The 9,030-nt window shown below is 34.3% G+C and overlaps 1 pseudogene; it reads right to left on the bottom strand.

Annotated features, from left to right (window-relative positions):
• Positions 1 to 5,073: 5,073 nt before the first annotated feature.
• Positions 5,074 to 6,029, bottom strand: LOC140694514 (olfactory receptor 8K1-like; annotated as a pseudogene).
• Positions 6,030 to 9,030: the final 3,001 nt, after the last annotated feature.

The following is a 9,030-nucleotide window of genomic DNA, read 5'->3' as shown; positions in this document are numbered from 1 at the left end:
ATTTGTTATTGCAAAAATTGCAGTATTGAAAAGCGAGAGACCATTGGGCTAACGGTGAAATTGTAACAAACTCCATCTATAAATTATATTTATATTACGCCACTATCTCTAGTGGGTTTTTTCCCACTTTTACTTCAAAGACACAAGATCCGTACAGTAATTATTTTAAGAAATTGGATAGAGTGGATGTTAAAAGGAAGATGTGGGGAGAGGGTAGAGCTCAGTGGTAGAGCACATGCTTAGTGTGCAAGAGGTCTAGGGTTCATTCCCCAGCACCTCCATTAAATTAAATTAAAAAACCTAATTACCACTCCCCCCACCCCCCCCAGAAAAGGAGGATGTGTCCTCCGAAAAACAATCCTCAGTGATAAAAATATTATTTTAATATTTTCTTTATGATTATATTTCAGGTGAGCAAAGGCAGAAGATGACTCCTAGAGAGGAATCAAAACAATCTTTAAAAATAAAGCCTTTGTGTCATGTCTATAAATTTCCAGTCACACAAATATATTTTTTAAAGACTAACTGTTTTAGATACATATTCTTGTGTGCTTAAAGACTTACAGAATAGTGTAGGAAGAAAACTGGCCTGAAGAAATTCTCTTCTTTGATGCTTAAATTCTCTTTGCAACAATATTTATTTTTTTGTTATAAGATTTTCCCCTGCAGGCCTTAAATTTAAAGCTGGAAGTTGAAGTATACAGTGATATGCCATTTATATAGGGTATACATGCATGCACATGGAACAGTGGTTTATACTTTTCAAGAACACAAGAAAACAGATTCACCTTGAATACACTGGGATGGTTACCTCATGGAGGTAGCGGGGACTGAATAAAGAAATAAAGATGGGAAATGTATTCGTTTTCTTGGACTGCCATAACCAAACACCACAGACTTGGTGGCTTAAACAACAGAAATATATTTCCTCAGTTCTGGAGTCTAGAAGTCCCGGATCAAGAGGATAGCACATTTGGGTTCTTCTGTGAGGCCTCTCTCCCTGGCTTGCAGATAAATGATCAATCATTATTGGATTAGGGCTCACGTTGACAACCCATGTGAACTAATTACTCCTTTAAAGGCCTTGACCCCAAATACACTTACATTCTGAGATACTTAGTCTTCAACATATGAATTCTGGTGGGACAAAATTTAGCCCAGAACAAATTGGAATGAAAAATAAATAATAAAAGAGAGGGGCTTTGCCTGGCCTAAAAGTGATAAGGCATCATGACCTGAGGGACGTACTTATTCTGGGCACCTTGCTCTAGGTTTCAAAACACTTGAAAACATGCACATCTCCAGTGGGCAGAAAATGGCTCCTTGAAATCTGCTCTGCAGAAGTAATACAAATTATTAGAATCTATAAAAATCTTCACAAGTATTCTTAGTATGGAGGAATGCTGGACATATGTATATGGTTTGGCAGTTTATTAAACTAGAAGCTGAACCTAGTTACCAATATGGTACTTTGTACTTGATAATCTAGTATTTTTCACTTTACCCACACTAGTTGGTGGAGAAATAGTATTTCAGTGTTATTGTAATTTCATTTCTCTGATGACTAAGGATGTTAAATCTTTTTGTTTTTTTTTAACATTATTTATTGATTTATAATCATTTTACAATGTTGTGTCAAATTCCAGTGTTCAGTACAATTTTTCAGTCATTCATGGACATATACACTCATTGTCACATTTTTTTCTCTGTGATTTATCATAACATTTTGTGTATATTTCCCTGTGCTATACAGTGTAATCTTGTTTATCTATTCTACAATTTTGAAATCCCAGTCTATCAACCTTTTTGAATGTGTTTACTTACCATTCATATCTCTTCTGTGAAGTGTTTTTTTCAGGTCTCTTCCTCCATCTTTTTAGATTGTCTTTTAGTCATTAACTTATAAAGGACATTTGTGTGTATCTTGGAGCCCATTGACTTACTTTTGTTTCTTGGCTGATAATCAATTGAATACACACATGTGCACATCTTTTGGACTCTAAACTCTGTTCCATTCCTCTCTGTATCTATTTCTATCATATATTTCTCTACTTTGATTATTATAAATTTATAGTCTTGAAATCGGCCATGTAAGTTCTTTCACTTTGTTCTTCTTTGAAATTGTTTCAGCTGTTCTGGGTCTTCTCTCTGCTAAATGGAAACAGACATAAAAGCCAGACATGACCAACCTTGACTTTATGCCTTGAGTGTAGGTCCAGATTTGCCTGCTCACTTCAAGAGTGGTCACCTTTAGTAGCAGTTATTAAATTATTTTAATATTAAAATTGATTTTGAACTTAAAATTAAGTCTCATTGAAAGGTATACTTTGGTCTAAATACTGTAGAGTTAACTTAAGGGATGAGTCACTCAGAGGGTGAGGATAAAATATTAAAAAGAGATAATTTTTCCTTTTGGAGACATCTCTTCCCAACACCTTGAAGTCAGAATTATTTCCTGTTACATGTGGGAAACTTGAAGTGTTTGAGAAAGTTCCTTCAAGAAAGAGTATACTTTGCTGTCTTAATAGAGGAATAATTAGATAGGAATTGAGGAAATCATTCCAGAGTCAGGAAACCAATCACAAGGACTTTTAGAAATAACTAGGGGTTGAGTGAATGCAATTGAGTCAGTAGGGCCTTAAATTATTGCCATTTAAAAATTAATATAAATATATTCCAATTTCCTAACTAAAAGCTTTTGCTGCATCAAGCCATTAATTACATATGTGGTGAATATAAACATAAGAACATGAGAAGTTTTACCTGAGGAAGAGGTGTGAGTGGACAGATATGAAGGGACTTTTACATACGTTGGAAGCATTATTTCTAAGCTATTCATCATTATAATTATGATGAAATATGTGCTTTGTGGTAATTAAGACTATGACCTTAGTGAAGTTTAAAAAGAAGGGAACATTTTAGAACCATTCACATTGTATCTACAATATATAATAGCTGCTGTTACTCACCTATTATCACCACTTTGCAATTTTATCATCACACAGTGAAAACGATATGTTAGTAAATATTAGTATCCCTTCTTGAATTTTTTTTTAAATCATGGAAGAACAATCACAGTGCATAATACTTTTCCTTAGTGCTTTTTTTTATTCAAATTATTATGCAAATTTGTAAACCATTTACCCAGCAACACATAGAATGTGGAAGAACCCTTATGAATTTATTTTAGAAATAAAAAGCAATCATATATCATGTTATAAGCACAAAGCTATTTATTACAACATTTTTAGTAGTGGCAAAAGAAATAAAAACTTGCAAACAACCAAGTGTCCATCAGTTAAAGAATGGTCAAATATAAAGTAATTAATCTGGACTCCACTGTTGTATGCTGGTGTTAAAAATGAAAAAACAAAAATTAATCTTTATTGGCCAAGAAAAATACCAATGATGAATTCTCAAGTTAGAAAAGTAAGTTGTAGAGAATATAATGTATTAGGGTTTTTTAAAAGTTCTTTCTGTATGAATGATACTGCAGAATGCTATTAATATTAATTAACTGTATTTGTATATTGTATAAAGTAATGGAAATGCTGTAATTTGGTAAAGAAATAAATGTGACCAAAAAAGTATTTGCAGTATAATATAAAATATTACTCTAGAAAATAAAATTTATTTATAACAGTAAATACGCTTAGGGACAGGATTGAAAACTACCATGGTAAACAAAATTGATATTTTTGGAGACTGCAATTTTGTATTTCTTTTCTTTTGCTTAATTTATGTTTTATATCTTTTCTATTTAAATTTTAAAATATTTTCCAGCTTTATAGAGATTATAATTGATAAATAAAATTTGTATGTATTTCCAGTGTGCAATATGATATTCTGATATATGTATATAAAGGTAATGTGATTATTATAATTAGCTAATTAACATATCCTTTACCTCACATAGATAATTCTTTATTTCTTTTGTGGTGAAAACACTTAAGATGAACTCTCAATAAAGTAAACCACAGTATATTAAAAAAGGGACAAAATTAACAAATTGCATAGATCTGGGATAAAGAGACCCTAGTTCATATTTTGATTTACTTCCCCACAATTTTCTCTTTAAATGCTGACATAGGTTGAAGCAAGAATGACTGGGGTAGTGTATATATTTTAAAAACTTTAAAAAGACCACCTCAAACAACAAAGAGAACACTAAGATGTATGGAATCCGTTTATTTGTTGAGTAAGTACACAATCGGAATAAAGTGTTGTTAGCAGAGTCCATTCAAAATATTGGCTCTGTGTATATACAAACCCATGAAGAAGACAAAATAGATGTGACAAAAGTGCAATTAACACCAGAGTGTGCCAGTCATCTCTAATCTTAGTTATCACTGCTAAAGATTTTCAAAAGATTGATGTCATTTTAGTAAATGACCAGAAAACTTAATTTTCTTGTGTTTGCGAATTTTAACTTGTTTGTTGGGAGGCTATAAACCAAAGTTAGCTATAGTGTGATGGTCTATGGGAGACCCAGAGTTAGCCAAAATTTTTCTCATGGTTCTTAATTAAAAAAAAATTCCCAAATGCTCATTCCATCCTTGACATTAAAACATTTGAATGCAATCAGATTGAAAATTCCATTCTGAAGTTCACGCTTTGTTTCTTCTTCAGCTCAGATTCTTGAAGCAGCTTGTTCATGTTGTGTTGTAATCAGAGATTTTGTTACTTTCTTGCCTCTTGTCTGACCTACGCACTTTTCATGGTCTAATTTTATTTAACTTACAGTGACTGCTATAACATACACATTACTAATTTTCTGGTTAATGGTAGTCCATGTTGACTATTTAAGGCTTTTTCCTTCACCTCTGCAAGTCAAAATTTGAGCAAGAATTTGGCATAATCTGCCTTATGTCTAAAAGAATTTAAGTTCCATTATGACCTTGAAAATTATCTGGCTACAATATTTATTCAATTGAAGTGGAAAAGAGTACAAGGAGTTTAAAGAGAAAATGTTTTATTCAGAAAAAGAGAAAAACAATCTCATAAAACATTCCCACTTTTTGATGCTATAATCAGAGTGATAGAATATTAAATAACAATTGTCGGACCTACTTTTGTAACTGAATATTAAGATATTAATGGGGAATTTTGCATTGATTGGTTAAAGTTCTCTTCAGAGCATCTTTTACTTCTTTGTTCCTCAGGCTATAGATCAATGGATTCAGCATAGGAATCACTAGGGTGTAAAACACAGAGGCCATTTTATCAATAGCAAAAGCATGGCTGGATTTGGTTTGCAGGTAAATAAACAATAATGACCCACAGAACACGACCACCACTGTCAGATGGGAGCTGGAAGTGGATAAGGCTTGGTGTCTTCCATTCCATTGAGTTCATTCTGAGAATGGTCACAAGAATAAACATGTAAGACACAAGAACAACCAAGAGGGAAGAGAGCGAATTGCACTCTGAAAAGATCAAAATGATCAATTGTAACTCATGTGTGTCAGAGCAGAGCAGTCACAGTAAAAGTAACTGATGATGTTAGAGTCACAGAAGGACAACTGAAATAACTTAATGGTGAGAAATAGTGACACAAATGTGCCATAGAGATAGGGAGTAAGTACCAGCCCCCAACACACTTTCTCTGCCAGGATGACCCTGTAGAGAAGAGGCTTGCAGATGGCGATGTAGTGATCATAGGCCATTGCTGATAGGATGAACAGTTCAGTGATGATGAAAACCTCAAAGAAGGCTAGCTGGGTGGCACACGAATAGTAGGAAATTGTATTTTTGTGCACCACAAAGTTGACCATTATTTTGGGGCCAGTGGAGTAACCAAGATCAGTAGTTGACAAATGTCTAAGGAAAAAGTACATGGGAGTATGTAGCTTGGAGTCCAAATGGGTCAATATAACCATGCCCAGATTGCCCATCACTGTGACCAAGCATATGACTAGGAAGATTCCAAAAAGAGGCACCTGCAGCCCTGGGCTGTCAGTGAGCCCCAGGAGAATAAATCCTGTCACTTTGAATACTGCAGTATGGTTATGTTTCTCCATATGGTTCATCCTGGTAACCTGTGTGTAAAATCAATATTGATTATATTTGAGATGCTATCTTCTAAGAGAATTTCATACATGATGCATGAGATTCAGTCATTTTTCTTTGTCTCAAATTGTAAATAAAGATTCCTCTTCCCATCAGGTCAAAACTGTACACATCTACATTCACACTGCAGTGAAAGAGCCTAATGATTAGCATTTTTTATTGTAATGTAAGTTCCTGACATTAAGCTTTTGATTGCTGAGTCAGTCCATTTCAAAGACATCCACCTCAAATAAATATATGTCCAGCTACACAATCAGGTAGCCAGCCTGCCCTGTCTGTTAACTTCTCTTTTAGAAAACCCTAGATGTTGTAGGTAACTGACTGCTTGATTGACCCTGCTTTTTTCCTTCCTGCATTTTAATTCCTACTTGTGTTTTAAATACACCATTAAAAAGTGAATCTAGGTGCCCGCCCTTGACCACAATCAAGCCAGAACTCATGATATTCTCTCTCTCTCTTCCTCTCTCCTCAGCCTCTCTGCCTGGCCCTGAGTATGCCATGTACCCTCCAGAATGTGGGCAATAAATCTTGTTTTTCAAAAGTTCCCTGAAAATTGTTGCTTAGGTGCATCCTGCAATTGTAATAAAATTCACAAGGGCTGGTCCAGCCACCACACACTAGCTCTGGTTGGGGAAATGTCTGTGGGGGCTCACTACAAATAGTAAGGGGCACTTGAGTGCCCACAGGCATTCCTAGTTGATAGAATCACTACCAATCTGCTGAGACCAATGTGAAACACAGATTCATTAAAACTTTGGTAAAGCATGTTATAAGGGGGCAAGACAATTTGAAGATATTTTTTGAGACGGCTACTATGGCCTACTTCTTTTAACCCAAGTCTTTTGAACTATATCAAGTGACTTATTATATTTCAGGTTTTAAAAATTTCCATGTAATTTGTAAAAGAAAAAATCTACACCCAAACCATAAACCTTATATTATTAACAATCATCATATCTCTTTAAAGTTGCAAGACACAAAAAGACTTTCTAAACGTTTGGATTGACAAGTTAGACGGTGATCAGAAAATCCTCTGAGTACTGAGTACAGATTTCAGTACTTCTCACTGACTCTAGCCCAGCTTGTTTTCCCAACACAAGCTCCAATGTTGTAGTATTTTAGTTTCAGTGTTTTGTTATTAGTATCTTTGTCCTCATTTGCCACATCAGTTGTTTCTGACTATTGAGTCACCTTGAAGGGTCTTCCAATCACACATACCTCTTATGCATAAAGAGGGCTCTCCACTCTTATTATTTACTAATGCTGATGGATTATGGAAATTTATGTAAAGAGATCCACTGGAAAGAAGAATACAAATGAATATCAAGCACTGATATAGAACTCATTAAATGCCAGGCATTTAACTGAGCACTTCACATATATTAAATCATATGATCCACACAATCACTCTAGGAAATAAACTGTAAAGTCAGCTGTCTGTTTTCACAGGGGATTGATTCCAGGACCTGCTGTAGATACCAACATCTGCAAATGCTTAAACCTTAAAGGCCACCTTCCACATCCACAGGGGATTCTGCATCTGCAAATTCAACAAACCATCACTGATAAACATAGTAGCATACATACTGAAAACAAATTTGCATGTAAGTGGATTGTGCAGTTCAAACCCATGTTGTTTGAACGTCAACTGTATTAGCATAATCCATCTAAGTGTCAAGGAAACTGGGGCATAGGAAGTGAAATAACTAATGTTACTCAGGTAATAAATGGTATTAATAAAAGTTATTCTGTCTTCAGAATATATCCTCATAAACACAGAGACATTCTTCTGCTTTGTTAAGGTCACCCTAAGTACAGAGGAAGGGAAAGTGGGACAGGAGGGACACCAATTGAATTAGGATAGAAAAAGATTCTTGTTAAGATAGATAACTGAAGCATTAAGTTTATTTTAAAAACTGAGATGATCTAAATGCACAGAACAGAGTATCAGAGATGATATAACAGATCTGTCCTGCACATGAGTTCTACTGATGACCGGAAAGTACATTGCAAGGGGAGAAACAGTTTTGTAGAATTTAACACCCTTCAAGGTCTACGGTGATGATTGAGTTTAAGCTGTATGTCCCGAGAAATTGTTGAAGTCCAGTGTTTCTACTCACCTTACTGAAGAATCTGCTTTTACTTTCTACTGTTTTAATCCTCATTGTCTGTTGCAGAATGTTTTTAAGTGTTTTTCTATCCCCTTGAGACTCATTTTGTTAAAGTTTTGATCTGGTTCAAGGATAAAAAAAAAAGTACATAATTACCTGAGGGTGGGTGTCTTGTATACGCATTAATTATTCTCTAAATGTTCTATTAGGAAAAATAAAAAATATTTCATGCCTGGGTCTAATGAAATAAATTATACATCACTAAACACTGAATAACATAGGTATAATTTTGTCAGTATCTCAGTTACACAATTAATATGCATATTAGGTGCATCTCACACACATGCACACAAAATGCACGAGCAAATGAACAAATGACTTTGTAGAAAAAGATTATACAATATTTGATAATACAGTGTCCATTAACCAAGAATATTTTTGATGGAAATATAATCCTTATGTCAACCTATAGGTTGACAATTACAGGTTGAATTCTAAGGATTTCTCTTTATCATTGGTTTTCAGATATTTTATGTGATGTGATCCGGTATAATTTCCTTTCTGTTTATCCTGCTTAGAATTATTTTAGCTTCTTATACCTTGGGTTATAGGGTTTCTTTTTTTTAAATTCTGTCCAACGTTCTTCCAGTGGTTTTGCTGCACCATGTAATGTCTTCTTCCCTCTTGGATCTACACTTAAATGTACAATATGTAGCTTGTTATTTTTCTACAGATCACTAAGACTATTTTCATGGTATTTATTCAGTATTTTTATTTCTCTCTGGCTTTATTTTAGGTAACCTCTATTGTGATGTGTTTAAGAGAAGTTATTGTTTATTTTTCACTGTAG

Source organism: Vicugna pacos, unplaced genomic scaffold, assembly GCF_048564905.1.
Source record: "Vicugna pacos unplaced genomic scaffold, VicPac4 scaffold_21, whole genome shotgun sequence".
In the NCBI taxonomy this organism is placed as follows: domain Eukaryota; kingdom Metazoa; phylum Chordata; class Mammalia; order Artiodactyla; family Camelidae; genus Vicugna; species Vicugna pacos.
The sequence above is the reverse complement of the archived record's forward strand: the minus strand, read 5'-3'. Positions and strand labels throughout refer to the sequence as shown.